The sequence below is a fragment of the Monodelphis domestica genome, chromosome 6 (assembly GCF_027887165.1).
Source record: "Monodelphis domestica isolate mMonDom1 chromosome 6, mMonDom1.pri, whole genome shotgun sequence".
Classification (NCBI taxonomy): domain Eukaryota; kingdom Metazoa; phylum Chordata; class Mammalia; order Didelphimorphia; family Didelphidae; genus Monodelphis; species Monodelphis domestica.
Genome location: NC_077232.1, coordinates 101594119 through 101616810, shown reverse-complemented (window position 1 = coordinate 101616810; position 22692 = coordinate 101594119). Strand labels below are relative to the sequence as shown.

At 35.8% G+C, this 22692-nt stretch overlaps 1 long non-coding RNA gene across 1 annotated transcript in view; it reads left to right on the top strand.

Annotated features, from left to right (window-relative positions):
* LOC103103171 (uncharacterized) overlaps positions 1-22692 on the top strand; it is a 38699-nt gene that overhangs the window by 1243 nt on the left and 14764 nt on the right. The gene's annotated exons all lie outside the window — the stretch shown is intronic.

Here is a 22692-nt window from a genome sequence, read left to right as displayed (position 1 = left end):
CTTTGTTCTGTTCTAGGTGCCACAATTTAAGGACATTAATAAATTGGAGAATGACTAGAGAGGCCCACTAAACTAATGAGGGGTCTTGTATCCAAGACATATAAATGAGCATGTTAACTGTCTTCAAGTATTTGAAGGACTTTCATGTGAAATAAGGATTAGTTTTATTCTATTTGGTCCCAAGAGAGCAGAAGTGAAGATAAGAATAGAAAATGAAAATAGATTAATTATAACTTGAATAGCAAAAACAATCATAGATTTAAAGCTATAAGTGACTTTAGAGATCATCAAGTCCAAATGCTCCAAGTCCAAAAGAGAAAGCTGAGGCTCCTTGAAATTTAATATCCTCAACACAATCACCTATAAAATGTGAGCAATGATGTTTATACTACTTACTTTTCACAATGTGGCCAAGGAAAGTGCTAGATAAAATCTAAAGTTCTAAGGAATGGTGAATTATCATGAGTACCTTGGGACTAGTTGTAGAATTTAACACCTATTTTATAAGACTCAGAATTTACTTTTACTATTCTAAATGATCACACAATTTCATGGTTATTATATGTTTGCTTGTATAACATAGTGTTGGCTCCCACATATAATGTCCTTGATTCCAAGTCATTGATTGGAAGGGAGGCTTCTAGTTCAAACACAGTTCCTAAGAAAACAAACACAATAATTTTTATGACATTTTCTGTAAATATCTCATGGAGAAGAGTAAAAATCACTTGAATTTTAAAGTTCATTTTCTCCAACTGAAGTTGTACAAGGTTATCTTTCTCCAATTAAATCACTTTGAGGTGGGGTGGAGGGACTGGGGTGACCCTGATAACTCTGACAACCAAAGATCAAATGAGAAAGCTGTTTTCCCTCAGTTCCTTGGATCCTGGTTTTCAGTGAGGGTATTTTTCTTTCAAGAAAAGGTTCATTTTTCCCATTTACCACAAGTGAGGAGTGATGTCAGCTTTTTGTATCTACTGGATCACCTCTCCCTTGATATTCATAATAGTCCAGTTCAGGGTTGCTACCACTAGACAGCACTATGGTCCATGGAGACACTAGGAAAGCTCAGAGACCTTGGGTACCCAAAAAGGCATATTAGTAAATGGTGAAAGATGGAGAATATAGAAAAGGCAATAAACTCCCTTGAATTATAGTGGCATTGCACCTGCCATTAACCTTTCCTTAGGCTGAGCATGGTGATGTATTTCAATTTCTCCAGGCATTCGATTTGTTCATTTTCAGAATAGGTTGTAAATCAAGCTTTCATGGATAATTCTCCAGAGAGCAATTGATACACACTTTCCAATCCTATCATAGAGTCTTCAAATTCTGTCAGCCAGCCACAAAGTATAAGCAAAATGGGTCCCCATTCTTTTTTCTTACTTTTATTGTGTGATATCTTCCCTGAACCTTTCACCAACAAAAAAAGGGAAGACATTTCAGATGCAAAGGTTCCTGTTACAATTTTGAATCTAAAATTATACTAAGAAACTTTGTGATAGTGCAGAGAAGAAGCATTATGGGCTCCTCAAAAAAAAAAGCACTACTAGGCTGGGAACCAAAAGACCAGTATTCTAGGTTCACCTCTGACACAAATTATTCTTTGATCCCAGGCCTCTCTAGCTCATTTTTTGTAAATGAAAAAAAAAATTGGATAAAATGAGATATACATTCTCTTCCACCGATAGGATTCTACTTCTGTGATGCTCTGGCAGAGAAAGAGAGAAATCAATATAAAGTATGAAATGATCTCCCCTAGTGCCTCATATATAGTAGGCTCTTAATAAATGTTTGATGAATGAATGGAGCTCCAGACTTTTATGCCACTTATCATTGAGTCCAGCTGTCAAGAAGCTTCCCAATAGCCTGGAAGAATATAGTGGAAAGAGTAGGAGATCTGGAAACAGTGAATCCAGATTTGAATTCCAAAGATACATAATTAAAGATTCTACAGAATCCTATTATTTCATGAATATTATTAGATCTTGGTTTATAGGTCTCAAGATGTGGCTCGGACTGATGAAAAACCCAGGAGATTCCTGCTGCTGTTTGGTAGAAGGTTGATCTTAAATAGTTAGGTGACTGTACAAGCTATACATCACTCAGCTCCTGGCATTTTCTCTGGCTGTCCCCCAAGTGTCTGTCTGTCTGTCTGCCTGTCTCTCTCTCTCTCTCTCTCTCTCTCTCTCTCTCTCTCTCTCTCTCTCTCTCTCTCTCTCTCTCTCACTCTCACTTTCTCTCTCTCTCTCTCTCTCTCTGTGTCTCATCTGTCTCTGTCTCTCTGTCTCTGTCTCTCTGTCTCTGTCTCTGTCTCTGTCTCTCTCCTCCCTTCCCCATCTCTGCCTTCAGTTCTCAATGAAAATCCATACCTTATACAGGAAGTCTTTCCTAATCCTTCTTAATTTTAGTGCCTTTTATCTCGTATTGTTTCCTATTTATCTTGTACATAGCTTATTTGTACATAGTTATTTGTATATTGTTTCTTCCCTTAGATTATGAGCTCCTCAAGGGCAAGGATTGTATTTTGCATGTATTTGTGCCCCAATTCAAGGTATCTGGAACACAACAGATGCTTAATAAATTTTTATTGACCTAAAATAGAAAATTGATTGAAATAGTAATGATATTTGCTCACATTTCTAGAGCACTTTATTTTTTTATTTGTTTTATTTTAATTTATTTAATTAGTAGAATTTATTCTCAGGTATCTCATCCCTTTCTTCCCCTTCCTACACAATAGATGATATTATCTTACAAAATGATGTGTATATGTAGATTATGTCTTTTGTGTATCTATTTTTCAGTTTATCCTCTGAAGGTGGACATTCTCAAGTTATTCTTCAAATGTTAATTCTATAGCTGTATATAATGTTCTCTTGGTTCTATTCATTTCATTCTTTATCACTTCATGGTAAATCCTTTCAATTTTTTTAATTAACCTGCTTATAGTTTCTTATGGCACATTTATACTACTCCATCACAATCATATACCACAATTTATCCAGTCATTCCCCAACTGATACATTCCTTCAATTTCCTGTTCTTTGCCACTGCAAAGAGAGATGTTAGGAATATCTTGGAACAGATAGTTCCTTTTTCCCAGATCTCCTTGGGAAACATCTATAGTCCTAAAAATTGCAGTTGGTCAGTATCATAATCAGCATTTTCTCCATTTAAAGATGAGAAAACTTAAGTCAACAGTGGTAAAAAAAGGATTGAGAAATAGAGTCTCTTTGTTTGAGAAAAAGCAAGGAGGCCAATATCACTGAAATGCAGAGAATGTGAGAGGTTTGTTGTTGTTTTGAGACATATTGGGGGGAAGTGGAGATGGTATAATGTAAAATTCAGGGATTTAGAATCACATATGTATCCTCATTTGAGCCTCAAAGTAAGTGCCTATGAAGAAAGTGCCATCGTTACCCATCTTTCACAACTGAAGAAAATGAAAAAATATAAGTGATTTATACTAACAGTAAATTATCAACATGGGAATTGAAACCTGGGTATATTCTGACCCCAAAGTCTGGGTGCTATTGATTACCTCACTCTGTCTCCTACCTCTCCATCCTTAGAGATGAATAGAGACAGGTGAATGTAATACTTTCCTCTGACACTGAGAACTAACAAAAGGATTTGAGTAATAAGTGAATGCAACCTATAATAGTTTCCACTCTTGTAGTAAATACATGCACACAATTAAAAATTTTTTATTTCATTTAATGATGAGTTAGAGTGAGGAATAGAGGAGAAACAAATAACTAGACCAGAGATAGAAGAGTATATTTCACAGAGCACAAGAGAAGAGAGTCAAGAAATATGGGCTCCATTTCTGGCCCTGCCATATGACTTGGAACATATAATTTAATCTCTCTAGTCCTCAGTTTCCTGATCTACTAATTGGGGAAGTGAACTAGATGACCTTAAAATCTCTTCCAACTCTAATAGCCTGTGATTCTTTAAGCCTTTATGAGTTCAAATTTGAAAAGATTTTAGGTCCACATACAGCACCATTTCCCACCATCACAGGAAGCAATCATAGGTTAAATATAGGACTGGCTAAAAATAACAACTAAATGGCTTCCATTTAGAAGAGACAGTAGACTAGTGTTACTCTAGTCAAGAGATCTTGGATCAGCACTTAGCACAGCTCCAGGCATATAGTAGGCACTTACAAAATCCTAGCTGACAAACTAATAAAGAGTAGGAGGTGCAAGGAGACAAATTTTGACTCTATTGAACTTTTTGAACAATTAGAAATACCCCATTATACAGAGAAATAAGCTATTCAAAGTAGACTGGATGACCATTGAACTGTGATATTATAGAAGTTCTTGCATTAGATGGCAAGTGGGTGCAAATGATCTCTTAGGGTCCTTTTCAATTCATAGTTTCTATAAATCTCTAATTTTAAGCAGTGGCCAAAATTGCACTGCTGAGCATTTTCAGGTTCCTATAATTTTATTTCACTCACATAACTAGTCCTGGCACCCAGCCCAGGTCAAGCAAGAGTCAACTGAATATAGCAGCCAAAGAAGCTGCTGCTGGGGCTCCTTAACCATTCTGTAGAAACTTAAATAGGAAAATAAGCAGAAGAAAAGTAAAAATTTATTATAGACTTGCACAATTCAGCTCTTTGTAAGGGTCTCTCATTTTTAAAACAAAAAGTTTTGACTAGTTAATTTCTAAGTTCCCTTCCAATTTTAACATTCAACATTAAAACTAAATTATGAAAGACTTCAAAGGATTAGACCTTACTCAAAATACAATGTAGGTTAGAATCCTGTTTTAACCTCTTCTTCATTGACAGTTTCTAAAGACTACCAGATCTGGTATGATGATTCACAACTGTAATCTGTGCTCCTGGGAAGGCTGAGACTGGCGAATTGCTTGAGTTCAGGAATTCTGAGCTGCACTAAGATTTAAGCAGTGGCCTCACAATGTCCAGCACCAATATGGTGAACACTGAAGAGTAAAAAATCCAACAGCTAGATTAAAGAAGAATAAATGGGCCAGATCAAAAAATAGAACAGGTTAAAGTTTTCATGCTGTTTAACAGTGAAATTGGACCATAAGTGACTAGGATACTTTCAGCTTAGACAAGACAAGGAGAAATAGGGGAAAAAAAACACTCTAAGTGGAAGTGATAAGAATAAAGTAGAATTTATATCAGAGGAAGCAATCTCATATTTGATAATATAAGTCAATGGGGGGGAAGATTTAGTACACTGGAACACAGTTGGTTAAGAATATAATTATGGGGGGGGGGCAGCTGGGTGGCTCAGTGGATTCAGAGCCAGGCCTAGAGATGGGAGGTCCTAGGTTCAAATCTGGCCTCAGACACTTCCTAGCTGTGTGACCCTGGGCAAGTCACTTGACCCCCATTGCCTAGCCCTTACCACTCTTCTGCCTTGGAGCCAATACACAGTATTGACTCCAAGACGGAAGGTAAGGGTTTAAAAAAAAAGAATATAATTATGGTATAACTTGAAAAGTAATTCTGTCTTTATGACTGAACTATAAATTCTAACATAGGCACACTGAGCTAAACTTTGTGTAAAATTCTTATGTCATTTTTTCCTGCATTCTTCTATTGTTTTATTGATTTTTTAATCTTCTAGTATAGCCAAAATCTCCATAAAAGTCCAATCCCGACACCTCACTCTGGCCCAGAGATGAAACTGATTTCTCTGTGGTATGCCACTGGAACCCAAGATCTAAAAGATCATGCCAAAGCAAAAGAGGTTTTTTAGTATAGACCTGTGATAGACTTCATATATACCATCCCATGACTGTTGAGCTCATTTGGAAGAAGCTCTTACGAGGGTGGCCATAGGTATGGTGAGTCTTTAAGTCCGAGCAACTCTCAAAAGAATTTGTTATTCAATGAATTTTACTAAAGATTGGACTGGGAGGAAAGACACCTGGATTCTAAGTTGGTTCTCTCACTAACCAGCTGTATAGCCTTAGACAAGCCATGTAACATTCTTTGGCACTTGCTTTCTCAATTATAAAACAGGGAGTTAGCCTAGATGATCTCAAGGGACCCTGCCAGCTCTAACATTCTATTGCATGATTCTGTAATTCAATGACCTTTAAGGTTCCACAAAGACTATATTTAAAAACAAAGCCTTATTGAGTTAAATTTCAAGGATTATTCACTTGCTAAAGATCAGTTACTCAGCTTATTAGAGGGCATATTATTCACTCTGGTTCAGAAAAAAAAGTATTCACTATGACACGTTTAGAGAAAGGGTCAAAAGACAAGGAAGAGTAAGTAGAAGACAGAGTAAAGGAGATAGTCCTGCCTTTAACCTTCTTGGTATCATGGCTTCATTGTTGCTACCCCTTGCATTGCAAGGATGCTGGAGATTATTTTGTTTGTTTATTTCACAATTAACAAAGAGGAGAGGAACCTTTTTCTAAAGGTTTGTTAGGAATTTCTAGTTTCCTTGGTGCCTCTTCTCCCAGTTAACTTTCTGTTTTCTTCTCCTGGGGGTAGGGGAATCACTAGTATTACATTTTAACAAGAAAGGTCTGGACACTAATAATGAGTCCCCTGCAAGGGCTTCCCATGCCAATAGAGTATAATGCCAAAGAGCATGCCATTCAGGTTCTTCATGATCTACCACCAACCTATGTTCTTCGTCCATTTTAGTTTTTCCTGTGTGAATGACTAGTTTCATTGAGACCACCTTATAGACTTCAATTAATTAATATGCATCTTTTCATAAAAGGATGTCAAAATAGGGAGGAGGATCCCAATCTGATTTTGAGTGATTTAAAAGAAAAAAAGATTTGGATAACTCAAAAAACTACTTGCACTCTGATGAAAGATTTGCCAACTAAAATATAATATATTTCAGCCAAAAGTATGAGATATAAAGTCTTAATTCACAAGAAGAAAGCCAACAATATTTCAAAATATGACAAGGTTCTTGGAGACAGATTAACATTATATTGCACTGCCGTATGATTTACAGTTTAAATGGTGATTCGCCTTATCTCATTTGAGAAGCTTAAAGATTGAATTCTCTAACTAATTATCTATGAACAGCCTTGAAATCAATACAGAAAATTTCTGTTTCAATCTTCATCAAGCTGATTTCGGCACCCCTGTGGGGAGAGCTTGTCTATATAATTTTTAAAGTGCACCAATATTTTTAACTATTAGAGAATGTGAATAGTGGAAGGTGCCAAGCACTTCCTGGAAATGCTTTTAATCTGTAAATACTTTGATGCAAGGCTTTTTTTTAAAGAAGGGAAACAGCAATACTTTATATTATGCATTGTATCCCGCCAACAAAACTTTTATCTTCCCTTCTCTTGTCTCTCCATATCTTCCATGTGAGGGAATTTTAAAGCAGAATTCACAAATGCTGAAGCCTTTATGAAGCACTGTTTTCAAAGACAGAATTCTTGGGAACTTACCTCAATGCCATACCAATATAATGGTTATAAAGTTGTTGCTTTTTTATCATTGAAATTACTGGGGGTTGAGGTTAGAAATAAGTTTGATGTATTTTTTCCCATTGAATCGAGTGCTATTTTGATGTTACACATATTTAATTCCAGTCTATACCATATCAAAACTCTGATTTCAAAGTAATAGGAACCCAGGTCATATATGGAAAAAAATTGTGCACAAAAAGTACTGACCCGGGAAGGGCAAAGCAACATACTACAAAAAGTAATTCCTCACTAAGTATTTAACATGTATTCCAGACATGTAAAAGTGCTGATACTTCACAACTGATCTGCTGGATATTTTTGTAGTAGCCCAAAATATTGCCCACATACTTGGGAATGGCTAAAAAAATTATGATATATGAATGTCACAGAACATCATGGACCCATAAGAAATAATGAAATGGGCAATTTCAGAGAAAACTTTGAAGAATTCTGAACAGATGTAGAGTGGAATAAGTAATAATTAGGAAAGTAAATTTTGCAGTGACAACAATATAAAGACAAATAAATTGAAAGGACTTTAGAATGTTGTCCCAAAAATGAAACAAAAGAAAATCAACCAATGCAAATGTAAAACAGAAGTTCAGTGGACTAAAAATGAAATATATCATTCCCTTTCTTCAAGAGAAATCATGAACATAAAATGAAGAATCAGATACTTATTTTGATATATGCCAATATGATAATTTGTTTTTCTAGATTATGCATAATTCTCATAAGGATTTCATTTTTTATTTCTTTATTATTCATTTGGGAGAATCAATGGAAGAGAAAGATATTGAATGTTTGCATACACACACACACACACACACATATATATGTATGTATAGTATAAAGAAATTTATCTGTTCCCTTTTCTTGAGAAAGAGAAAATCAGAAAAATCTTTACAAAATGGACTAGGGAGTGATCTTAGATCCAGTGTGCTGAGACAGTATGGGATATAATCAGGAATATGCTGGCAAGTATTTAACAATTAGCTCAAAAAATGTGATATACTTTTAAGTCACTTTCTTAAACCTAGAAAATCAACAAAATCAAAAATGAAGTCCTGATTTATAGCTTGTAGATTTCTAAGATGTAAATGCTTGTACTAAAAATTTAACAATTAGCTCTCCTTGGAGCTACACTTAGACTCATTCTGTGAGTATCTGGGCTCTTTCAGGGTTCAATAGACTTAATCAACTAACCTTATTTCAAATGCCAAAGACTTTGATTGGTTATTAAGCCATTCACTCCTTACCTCATACTGACAGGTCAGTTGGCCAAGTACAGGAAAGACCAAAACACTGGAACTCAAGGAAGTCCTCCTCCTACCTCTATCCTCCACTATTTTAACATCTAGGAAGGTCCTTTTCAGAAACCTAAGGACACACAATGTGCATCATTTTTCTGAGAATGGCAGAATAACAGTAAACAGTGCAAAATCCTCAAGCAGCTCCTTAGAGTCTCCTGTGCCATCTCAACAGTAACTAGGAGATAGAGGACTATTTCTAGTTGCTCATCTGGTGTCACAATTGCAGAAATACCCCTCCCTCAATACATCAATGTGATTGTGCTATTTCTGCTTATATACACTTACTTATACACACACACATAAATTTGAAGAGGATGAGAAATTAGCAAACAGTTATTGAGCCCTTCTAATGTGCTTTAAATTGTTTTACAGAATTTAAAAAGTGCAATGGAACATGAGACATGGTTTATGCCCTCTCTAAGTTTACAGTAGAGTTGAAGAAAAAAGTGTGACATATTCAAAGCTAATTTTAAGAATACAAACAAGGTAATATCAACAAGGCAATATTGCTAAACTGCCTGAGATATGGCTTTAATTTGAGGAAAATAAGGGGAAGATTAAAAAGGTCTCAAAGAGTCATGAAATATAAGTTGGGATCTAAGGATTAAACAATGGAAAAGATATGAAGGAGAAAGAGCAAGACACCACCTAGTTAGTATGTGTGTGTGTGTGTGTGTGTGTGTGTGTGTGTGTGTGTGTGTGTGTGTAGTTCAGGATCTAAATTCTAATATTTAAAATCATCTATCTTCATTTATTCTGGAGTTAATTGCAAATCTAATTTTGAGAGTGCTTTATTTTTTTCCCTTTTATTGCTTGTATTTTACTTTGTAATAGTGAAGAAATTCCACTCATCTCAATTGGTAAAGAAAGCAATATACATAAATTGCCTGCCAGAGAAAAAAGAACTCCAAAGCTTATATAAAGGAAAAGATTCATGCCAAATTGTCTGAAAACAATTTGAAGTCTGGCTTATGAAAAGACCTGGAAAGTGGCTGCTAAAAATTGGATACTTAACGTTCTCATTCCGAGTTCCACCGAAAAGAGTAACTTCAAGAAATCAGAGATTTTCAATGGTAGGCACTGGTTAAATTGGTTTCATAAGTAATTATTCTCCATCAGGCAGTAATCCATACACTTTGACATCTCCATTCCCATGACATTTATGGTAACTTCAGGTCAAGGAGAGAAATGTGGAAGAACAATATAGTGTCAGAGAACCACACATTGAGACAAACAGAACAGCTGAGTGACTACACATTTCCAATACAGAGTCCATCAGACTCTGGCAGAAATGTAGAAATTTTAGCCTCCAATTCAAGCCTCCAATTTAGTTCCTGCTTAGGGGCAGCATTCCTGTTCTTGAATAAATAATCTATGAACAGCAGTCCTCTTTCCCTCCTTCGTGGTTGGCAAGAATCAATATGCCCATTTCTCCTTTCCACCAGAAGTGCTTTGGCAGCACACCTCCCAAGGAGCCAAGAGTGTGGCCTCCCTTCCTTTCTTTCTCAGTTGCTGTATATTTGGCTGAACTCAAGCCTGGGACTGTCCAGATGTTGCCTGAACAGTAGTAAGTCCTGCCATGGGGTTTGAGGCAGAGGTTGGGAATAATTACAATTTATTTCTCATGCAGAGAATGCCCCTGCCCAGACTGGTGAGTGTATCCTGGGAAACACCATCTGGGTATGATTGCTGCCTCCTCTCTATCTAACAACCTTCAATACTTTGAAAGCATAGCAGTTTTTTTTTGTTCCAAATTTTGAGTGTTATTTTTTTAATACACAGAATCATAGATTATTAAGAGCTGAAATGGAATTTAGAGATCATATAGTCCAACCCTGTCATCTAGAGTCAGACATGCAATTATTAAGAGGTTAGGACATGCCAAGCATCCCAAGAAAGGCCCTGAGGATTGCAACTTGTCCAAGATTATACAACTTGTTAATGACAAGCTTTCCCAACCCAAGCCCTCTGCTCATTCTGCAAATTCTCCTCACCAAACCCTACTATTTTTGCAGTTCCTTAAGGTTTTTCAAATGCTTGAAGAATGAGGCATCATGGGAGCAGAAAGGGCCAACAAAGAAGGACATATCACTTTAATACAAATCTCAGAGAATTTTACAATAGAAAGACAATTTAGGAAGAAGCTATTGCCCCCAAAACAGAGAAGTGATAAAAAGAAAGTAACTCACTTTCTTCCATTTAGGAGTCAAAGCTGGAGCACCTTAGGGATGAGGAATAAAATAATCTCTTGTAGCAATTGCAAGAAATGCCCTTTTCAGGCAATACTTCAGTGTAACTCTGAGGTGAAATGTCTCACAAAAGCTTTCCAAATTACCTTTTGGTGCCTTGTAGATAAAGGATAAGGTAGATTGAAAATAAAAAGAGAAATTGATTACTGACAAATGGAACGCAACAAGCAGGTACCTCTGATGGTCTCTGAAAGTGCTAATTCTAAGAACATCAATAATAACCTCCACATGTACAACCAGGAAAGGCTAAAGAATATTTATCTGAGGACAAAACAGAAGGACTCCTTCACCCAATAGTGATGATGAAGTTTGAGGCAAGCAGCATCATTGGGAGCAGCAAGTGGAAGCTCTCTCTTCAGAACAATGGCTGGGAAGATGGAGTTTTAGTGAGTGATGACAGAGAGGTTGCTTTGGGATAGAGCAAAGGTAGAGATATTGGTTAGTGAAAGAGGTGGAGGTGGTGACTTGCCCACCAATGGAAGCAAGGACACATCCACACAGATGTTCTAGCAACAAACTAAAGGCAACCCTCCCTCAAGTTTCAAAGGTACCAAAATGCCTGGGAAGCTACTTCAGCAAAAAATTCAAGACTTTCTTTCCTCAAGTGTTTTCAGAGAATGAAAAGCGTCTTACACACACACACACACACACACACACACACACACACACACACACACACACACACACACACATATACACATACACACACACCCCATGATATTTGTTCCCTTTTATCCATTGGCAAAAGGGAAGGGTTAAGAATGATTTTATTCCATGGGTTTTCCTGGAAGTTATGTTTTGTTAGTATGATTAACTTAAATACTTTATTTAATTTCCAGTGATTTGCCTTGTCTGTAATGAGAGTCTGCACAGGATAGAGGTTCAAACTGAGAGTATACTTTCCTTCTCCTACATTGAAATCTAATATAATGGAGGATGAGGATTCACTGGGTGGAGGAAAATGGGTCCCTGTTGCAATGACATAAAATCTAAATCTGTTTTGTGGGAACTGTTACCCATTGGCCTGATTTCTTTCTAGGGCCAACTAGAACAAATCAAATTCTTCCAGAGAGCAGTCCTATAAATATTAATATTTTCTCCTTTTGTCTTCTCTTTTTCAAGTAAACTTCTCTGATTCCTTTGACCAATTCTCATCATCACATGAGGTCACCATATTGGTCAATATTTCATAAAATGTGGCATTCAGGAATGAACCCCATAGTCTAGATGAAATTTAAGCAGAGAAGAGCACTGGAACTGCCTTTCTCATCTTGCATACTTTAACTCTTATATAATGAGCCAAAGTCTGAATTAGCTTTTTTGGCTTCTATATCCCACTGTTGACATATAGTGAGTTTTTAGTGAATTAAAGAACCCTAGTACTTTTTTTTCAGGTAAACTGAAATGAGTTTCAGTGTCCAGAGTCAATACCCATTCCTCCTCAATTTTATACTTATGTTGCTGACTTTTTGAACTTAAGTGTCAGACATTATATTTATCTCTATTAAAATTCATCTTATTAGATTTGGCATAATGTTCTATCCAGCCAGTGTTTTTGGTCCCTAACTCTGTCATACAATCTGTTAGTTGTTCTGCCTAGCTTTGTGTCATCTGCAAATTAAATAAGCATACCATCCATGGTTTTCACTGTCATTGATAAAAATGTTAACTAGATCCCTGGAATAATCTACTGAAAGTTCCTTCCAAGTAAGCAGTGAACAATTAATGATTACTTTTTGATTCTAGTCTTTCAATCAGTTCTGAATCTATCTCACTGTACTATTACATCTCTCCATCTTGTGCACAAAAGTAGCACTGGAGAGCTTGTCAAACAAATTAAGTAATAATAATAATTTTTGCTATTATTATAACTAACATTGTATAGCACCTATTATATCCTAGGCAAGGATACTAAGCGTTTTATAGATATTGTTTCATTTGGTTCTCACAACAACCCTGGGGAGTAGGTGCTATAATTATCCTCATTGTATAAATGAAGAAACTGAGGCAAATAAAGATTAAGTAGCTTGCCCAAAGTCACAAAACCAGTAAATATCAGATGTTAGATTTAAACTCAGTGTCTCCCTAACTCCAACCCATTCATTCTATCCATTACACCACCTAGCTGTCCCCTACTACTTGGATAAAATCTAGGCAAACAATATCTATATACTTCATCTATCAGTCTAGTTACCCTACTTAGTGTGACAGTACCTTTCTTGATGAAACCATGCTAGCACTTCATTAAAAATTGCTTCCTTTTCTAGGTGTCCAATAATCACCCTTTTAACAATATATTCATGAATTGTGCTAGGAATTGATCATGCTCACTAGCTACAGTTTTTATATTATTCTCTCCTCCTGTTTTGGAGGAACATTGGGTTTTTTCATTTTTCATCCCTCCTCTAGCATTTTTCCAACTCTACAAGTTCTTTCAAAGACCACTCAAACCTAGCTTAACAGTGTGATTAGTTCCTTTATTAAATTCACTATACTTCATATTGGTCTTGTGACTTGAACTTATTAAGAAGAGTTAGGAGCCTACTTATCTTGATTAACTCCTTGGCAAACACTGGTATACTCTTTCCTTTATAAATATCTATATAAGATGGCTGTAAAATAAGATTTTTATAAAAAACTATACTTATAATTTAAAATGTTTTTAATTTGATTCTTTTCCAGATTACATGTCAATTCATTACATTGAAATTTTTAATGTTCATTTCTTGACATTTTGCTATCCATGTTCTCTCCTTCCCACTCCATAATGATATTAATAAATGTTATTGTTTAGTTATTGTTATTCTTCTTCTTCTTATGGTCAGAGGTCTAAAACTGGAAAGAATTTCAAAAGTCTCCTAGTTCAATCTCTTCATTTGACAAATGAGGAAACTGAGGCCAGGGAGAATAAGTGACATACTAAAGGTCACAAAATTGAGTTCACATTCTAGTGAGGGAGTCACAAAAATGAATAGGAACAAGATACATACAGACTATATAGAAGATAAACTTAGAGGAAAAAAAGGAAGGACTAGGAAAAGCTTAGACTATAATGCTTGCAATGAGTCTTGAAGGAAACCAGGAGACCAAGACCAACTGTTAAGAAAGGAGAGTATTCTAGACATAAGGTATGGTGGTAGGAAGCAGGGGTGGGAGGAAGGAGAGGAATTAAAGCAAGTAAACGGGACCATTGAATGCATTGAGGAGACTAATGTAAAACAAGAAGTAAATGACAGCACAGGACCATGTTATGGAGTCTGCATTTGATGCTAAAGGCAATAGTATAGTTAACACGACCAGAACTACACTTGAAGGAAATAGCCTTAGCAGCTATGTGGAGGGTATGTTGATGTCAGGAGAGACCTGAGGCCAGAAAACTGAGGAGAAAGCAATGAAATAATTTAGCAAAGAGGTGCATAGAGCCTATACTAGGATGGTCACTCTGCTATTGATATGAAGGGGCTATTTTTGAGAGATTTTGGTAGAGGTAGGAATGACAAGATTTGGAAACTGATAGGATACATGGGATGAGGGACAGTGAGGAATCCAGAGTGATATTAATGTTGTGTCTATGACTAGGAGAATGATGGTGTCCACAAAAATAATAGGAAAGTCCAGAGGAGTGAGTTTTCCGAAAACATAATGAGCTCTGGTTTAGACATGTTAAGTTTGAGAGATACCTATGGGACATCAATTTCTAAATATTATGGGATTAGAGCTCAAGAGACACTAGGACTAGATATATAGGACTGGGAACAATCTACAGAAAGATGATAATTGAACTCCTGGGAGTTGAGATCACCAAGTAAAACCCTGTAGAGAGAGAAAAAAAAACAGAGCAAAGATAAAACACTGGGGTTTAGCCATATTTGGTGGGTATGACATAAATGAGGATCCAGCAAAGGACCCTAAAAGAGAAAGGAAAACCAAGAAAGAACAGGATCCAAAAGGAGAATATCTAAAGGAAGAAAATGTTTAATAATATCAAGTGATAGAGAAAGGTAAGAATTGAAGAGGGTTAGAAATGAGAAAAAGTCATTAGATTTTTTGATTAAGAAATCATTGGTAACTTTGGAGAGAATAGTTTTAACTGTTCAGTATTGAAAGTCAGATCATAGATCATTTAGAAGAGAGTGAGAGAAGAGGAAGTGGAGACATCTAGTATAGGTACCTTATTCAAGGATGTTGGTTAGATTAGAAGAAGAGGTAAAATGTAAAAAGAAAAATAAAAAAGCTAGCAATAATGGTAAGAAATACTCAGGATTGTTTTAAGGATAGTAGAGGCATATGTGTGTTTATAGGCATAAGGAAAGAAACCAGTAGATATGGAGAGATTCAGATAATAATGGATAAGAAAGATGGACTCAAGAATATACAAAGAAGAATTTTTCTTGGCAAAGAAGTGCATCTCTTTATTCAAGGCTAGAATGAAGGAGGAAATAGTGGGAAATGATTTCAAAGTAATGCAAAATTCATTTATAGAGTCATCAGAGTTGGAATGGACATCAGTGGGCACACAGTCCAACACATACAGAAGTGTGAATCTTCTTCACAACTTTCCTGAAACAAATCATCTAGAATAACTTCTCCTTGAAAATAACCAGGAACCTGAAATCATGATCTACTGAGCAGTTCATTACTTCCTCAGGCAATAAATGTTGAGCATCAAAGCTACATGACATAGTATGCTTGTGGCCACTCAAGTTTTGCTCTATCTGTCCCTCCCCATTGCAGAGATCTGCATTATGTTAGGAAGCCATTTGTCTTGTTAAGGGCAAAAGTTAATAGTTACATTTGAATAAATAAATTTATTAGTTTTAAAGCTCAATTCAAAATTACTTTTCTTTACAGATTCTCTTTCCTTTCCCCTCTCAGTAATGGCTTTATTCTTTAGAACTCTTTATCAAATTTATCATTTAGGTTTCTGTGTTATAGTCGTGGTGAGTTTGGAGTTATTTGGTCATTTCCAGTCTCTTCTCTATCTTGGTAAAAAAGAAAATAAAGTCCATTGAATATGAGTGGTGATGGGTGAGGTTTGTAAATGGGGGAAAGAATGAACAAGGGAGAAGTATTAGACTGAGTGAAGGACAATTTCAAGAGACAGATGACAAAAAAAGACTCTCTACTTCCACAAAAGGAACTGACAGATTTTGAATGCAGATTGAAGTATATCACTCTTCACTTTATATCCTCCATTAATTTTTCTCTAGTATGAGTGAAATGTATCTTCTTTCACATGGCAAACATGGAAATATATACTAGACAAGAACACATATACAATCTAGATATTGGAGAGATGGAAGGGAGGGAGAAAACATGGATTGCAAAAATATCACAAAACAATTATTAAAAATTGTATCAACATATAATCTGGGAAAAAATTTAAAGGACATGAGTGAGTAAGGGCAATTGAAAGAGAAGAAAAACTGAGGGTGGTATTTTGGCTCTCATTTGTATTAGGGAAATAACATTGAGGCATTGGAGCCTATAGAAACTCTCCAACCTTGTCTCAGAAACTGGTGGTGTAGAACCCGTGTTCTACAGAGAGTCATGAAGATAAGCATAAAGTTGGAGAAAGAAACCCCAACCTTACTACTACTACTATTCATCCTTCAAGAAAAACCAAACAGCAAGCTAACATAAGAATTACAGAGATGGAAAGACACTGTCAGGGAAACTCTTATATGTGGGATTCTAATTAACCTAGTAGATTTACATAACCTTTGGGATTAATGCTTGCTCATTTTATTATTTCAAGAAGGATTTCCTCTGTAATTTAATGAACTGGGTGCTTATAATAGGTATGAGGCTCATTATTCTAGGGGGTACCATGTGTAACAGTTAAGGGGGTCTGAAATTAGGGGACCAAATCTATTCAAGTACTGTCAATTAAATTTGTAAAATTGTAAAATGTCAATTTCCTCTTATTAGTACCACCCCACACATCAGAGGATATTCTGACCCAATCACCAATCTCTCTCTCTCTCTCTCTCTCTCTCTCTCTCTCTCTCTCTCTCTCTCTCTCTCTCTCTCTCTCTCTCTCTCTCTCTCTCTCTCCCCTAGTTTTACCACTTTGTGAGAAGTATTGTTTGTCTCACTGAGGTAGCTTTTATGTTTGTGTATTACTCAGAGATATTTTTTATGGCTCCAGCTCATATAACAATAGACTAACTCTTTCCCTTCCTCATATTACTGTTGTGTATGCCACTCAGTTACCGAAGCCTCAATGTACAATTAGAACAAGTATGTAATGGAATTAGATACACAGTAATAAATAAGTAGCAAGCAAATATATTTGAGAAATGGCAACCATCTCAGTTTCCCCAACCTACCCTCCACACTGGGGCAAACCTTCACTCTCACTGGCTGCTACTTGGAGATTAAAGAAAACATCATTCAAGCACTTGATTCAAACTATCCAACACCTACTTACAACTGTTGTGCCAACAGGGACCTCTGGTCCTTACCCACCCACATATCCACTTTCCAGAAGAGCACACTCATCAGTTAGATTGTATGGAACTCCTAACTGTTCCTCAGTGTTTGCTAATTCCTAATCTAATAGTGATGCTGTTCCCAAGGGCACTCCTCTTATGCCCATCTATCATTCCTTCATCTTCCCCCAGAAAGCCCCACAACTGAGTTGGTATCTGTATCCCCAAGTCCTCTGCTCTGTAACAAGGGTTGGGAAAGGGACATAGCCAGACATCCCTGTCACACATGAATATGTTTGAGCAGATTTTCTGGGCAGGCGGTCATGAGCCAAGGGAATAAGAAAATCCCCAAAGCTTAGCTAGACTTTTTGTTTCATGAAAGTCACATGAGTGATAGCTCTATGGATTTATTCCTCTACAAGACTATATTCTATAGGGGAAAAAACACTTCACATTATTTTGCTCACAATAAGCACTTATAAAATATTTGTAGAATGGATGGATATATGAAAAGATGAATGATAAAAGTAACAAAAGAGAAATTTTATTCATATAATAGATATTCCTAGGAAATTTGAATTGTGGAACACTTCTTAATATAATCTTTGAATTTTAAAAACCCAATATTCATCTCAAAAATCCCAAAGATATCTCCTAACGCCAAAGAATTGGAAGGGAGAGAAAGTTTAAAATTTGTATTTTTTTAACTTTAAACTGTAAAACATTTCTTTCTGACTTCTTTCAGTGTCAAAGTTCCATTCTCTAATTCTGAGGCAGCGATACCTTCAGTATCATTTTGCGGCCATGATTTCAAATGCTTTGTCTTAAGACAAACTGAAGTACAGAGAGCAGGTCTTACTAAGAATGACTTTATTAAAATGTATAATAATATTTTACTTTTTCTCTCAATTGCATAGAAAAAGAAGATCTTCATATGGTCACTGTGGGAGAGAAAAATAAATAAATCAGTTACTGGCCATAAAGAGAGTGTTGAAGGAAGAGGATAATGCAGAGTTTAGTAATTTAGATGGCAATAAGGTCTCTTCCCAGTAGCATCAGTTGTATAATATGCTTCATTTTGAAAGAGAAAAGGAGAACAGTTTGGTGACCACCTGTGGTAGAAGTTTGAAAAAAAAAAAGACCTTTGTAAAAAAATGGAATTTTTGATTGCTTTGGGGGCATATGGTCAAATGAGGGGGTGGGGTGGGAGTTCATTGTGGTGTGGAAAAATATGTTGTCAGTAGTTGCCATAGCAACTTTCCTGCAGGTTTATCATGCTATTCTAGAAGGAACTCCTCATGAGCTAAGCCCCAGAAGGTCAACCCAGTAAACATCACCACATAGTCAGATGTGAGCAGGGGACAGTGAATAGGGACATGGTTATCACTTTATTAATGAATTATTGAATCTTTCCTTGAAGGTGTTAATTCAATCAGGTTAAAGACTCAAATCCTCTTTTCACAGAACTAAAATAGATAATTGGAGGTTTTGCTATTTTCATTAAAATCCTCATCTCAAAAAGGGAAGAGGTAGAGTCAGGCTCTATGCCAAATTCAGTGTCTGAAAACAAACAAACCTCTTCTTAAATATGGCAAAGCCAGCTAATTGTTGACTATGATTTTGTTGCCCCTTAACTTCTTGCCTCACCTTGGGTAGATTATTGGAGACAACAAAAGAAGGCTATAGTAAATTTACAGGTCTCCAGGATGTCTAAATAATAAAGTATACAGATTAAGCAAATATTCCAGTTAATAGAGTCAATCAGGCATAAAGTAAAAATAGTGCAAGAACAGGAAGACAGCAGCAATAGTGCTTTAAGGAATGCAAAGCACTTCATATGTGTTATCTTATTTAAGCTTCACAATAACCCTTTAAGGTAGGTGTTATTAATTATTATCTTCATTCTATGGATTAGGAAACTGAGGAAGACAGAACTCCCTCAAGTCACACAGCTAGGTAATGTTTAGGGCTGGACTTGAACTCAGGTCACTCTGATTCCATATCCAGCATTCTCTCCATTGTACCCCCTAAAATGATATTTTTAGACTTTAAGGATCTGTAGTTTTCCCAATGTTAGATAGCAGGGCTTGAAGACCAGATACTAAGATTTACTATAAGCATTAAGGAAGAGTATAGTTACAGTGACAAAATCATTGATCATTTTTGTTAATTCACTCAGAAAACCATTATTAAATCTGACAGCAGAAAAATTCAGAGCAAAAAAAAAATGGTGAATATGGTAACTGCTGGGAAAACTGGAAAGCAATATGTCAGAGATTAGGCATGGACCAACATCACACCATACACCAAGATAATTCGAAAATGGATATTTGTTGTAGAAAAAAAGGATGAAACCATAAACACATTAGAGGAACATAAAAAAGTTTATCTGTCAGATTTCTGGATAATTCATGACCAAACAAGAGATGGAGAACATTATAAAAACAGAAATAGATGATTTTGATTACAATAAATTTTATAAGTTTTGCACAAATAAAACCAATACAACCAAGATTAGAAAGGAAAGAACAAATTTGGGGAAGAAATTAATAGCAAGTATCTCTGACAAAAGCCTCATTTCTCACATAGAGGACTGAGTCAAACTTACAAGAATACAAAACATTCCCCATTTGAGAAATGGTCAAAGGATATGAACAGGCAGTTCTCAAAGGAAGAGATTAAAACTATCCATAGTCATATGAAAAAAAGTTCCAAACCACTAGTGATTGGAGAAACACAAATTAAAACAATTTTGAGATGACACCTCAGATCTAGCCCAATTGGCCAACATGACCAAAAAGGAAAATAATATTGGTGGGGGTGAGGGAAAATTAGGGCACTAATATTGTGAACCATTCTGAAGAGCAACATGGAACCAGACTCAAAGGTCCATAGAGTTATGCATACCCTATGATCCAGAATACCACTACTGGGTCGATATCCCAAAGAGATGATAAGGGAAAGAGCCTACCTTCCCAAAATATTTTAGTAGCTCTTTTTGTAATGGGAAAGAATTGGAAACTGAGGGGTTGTCTATCACTTGAGTAATGGATGAACAAGTTGTGTGATATCTGATTGTAACGAAAGTCTCTTTCGCTATAAGGAATGATGAAAAAGATGAATTCAGAAAAACCCAGAAAGACTTATTTGAACTGATATAAAGTGAACAAAGCAGAACCAGAAGAACAATTAATATAGCAATAGAAATACTATACCAGGATCAACTGTGAAAGGCTAAACAATTATCAGTAAAGCATGTTTCCAAGATAACCACAAAGGACTCATGAAGAAAATGCTATACACCATCAAAGAACTATTAAAATCTGAGTGTATATCAAAGTATGTCTTCTTCCATTATATATCCTTAATGAGATTTCTATTTATGGGTGTCTCCTATCATGACATGATTAATATGAAAATATGTATTACATGAAAGTATGGTTATAACTTATATCAGACTACTAACTGCCTCACAGAATGGAAAGGGTAGGGAAGAAGAAAATATGAATTTTGAAATGCCAAAAATGAATAACTAAAAATTTTTCAAAAATAAATTTTAAAAAGTAGAGATATAAGGGCCACTACAAATGTGAATTATTGCATTGTATTTTCAGATGATGTCACTATATCAGTAATATTAACAGTTTTACTTTTTCACAAGAAACCTCTCAGAAAGTGGGGATAATCAATAAATATTTTCTTTTTTATTCAAAGCTATTTTATTTACCCAATCACATGTAATAACAATTTTAACGTGTTTTCTGAAATCAAAACACAAATTGTCTTCCCCCCTCCATTCCTTCCACCCTCTAGGAGAGAGTAGACAATTTGATCTGAATTATACAGGTATTATCAAGCAAAACACACTTCTTTATTCATCATTGTTTTAAGCCAATACTCATGTAGAGCCAAAAAAAAAAAAAAAAACCCAAATAAAACTACAAGTAGACTAATGTGAAAGATAATATGCTTTGATTTGCATCTGACTTCAACAGTTCTTTCTCTGGAGGTAAATAGCATTCTTTGCCATAAATCCTTCAGAATTGTCACAAATCATTGCATTGCTGATAGTAACTACATCTTTCACAGTTGATCATTGTACAATATTGTTGTTATTGTATGCAGTGTTTTCTGGGTCTGCTTATTTTGCTCTGCATCAGTTCATGTAGATCTTTCTAACTTTTTTTTCCTGAAATCATCCTACTTCTAATTTCTTATAGCACAATAGTATTCCACCACCAACATATACAACAGTATGTTCAGTCATTCCCCAATTGATGGACATCCCCTTAATTTCCAATTCTTTGCCACCACAAAAAGAGCTGCTATAAATATTTTTGTACAAATATGTCCTTTCCTATTTTTCATAATCTCTTTGGGAAATAGAATCAAATGGTATGTATAGCTTTGTAGCCTTTGGGGTGTAGTTCCAAATTGCCTTTCAGAATGATTGGATTAGTTCACAACACCACCAACAATGTATTAGTGTCCCAATTTTGCCACATCCCCTCCAACATTTATCATTTTCTTTTACTATCATACTGGCCAATCTGGTAGATGTGAGGTGGTACTTTACAGTTGTTTTAATTTGCATTTCTTTAATCAAGATTGATTTGGAACATTTTTCATATGATTTTTGGATTTAGTTTCTGAAAATTGGTTGCCCTTATCCTGTGACCATTTTTCAACTGGGGAATAACATATTCTTATAAATTTGACTGAGAATTTAGACTTTTATTAGAGAAATTTGTTATAATTTTTTCCCAATTTGTTTCCCTTCTGATTTTGGTTACATTAGTTTTGTTTGTACAGAAGGTTTTTAATTTAAAATAATCAAAATTATGCATTTTGTATCTTATAGTGCTATCTCTTTTTTGTCATAAATTCTTCACTGGTCCATATATCTGTCAGGTAAATTCTCCTATGTTCCCCTAATTTATGGTAACACTATTTATTTCTAAATCATATATCCAATTTGACCTTACCTTTGCATAGAGCAGCATTGGTGAAGTATTGGCACATATGCCCAACCAGCACTCAGGGATCTGCTCAGTTTCACCCCCTTTCCCCCCCCCTTCCCAGAGCCTGATGATAATTTTTGCTTGCCCCACCCCTCTGTCTATCCAGTCAAAGCAAGCACTTCTTCCTCCCTCCACTCTCTCAGATAAGGGGGCCAGGGGCTCACAGGCAGTTTGAATTTGCCCTCTGCACACTTAAACTCAAAATCCTTCACCAAAGCTTGTA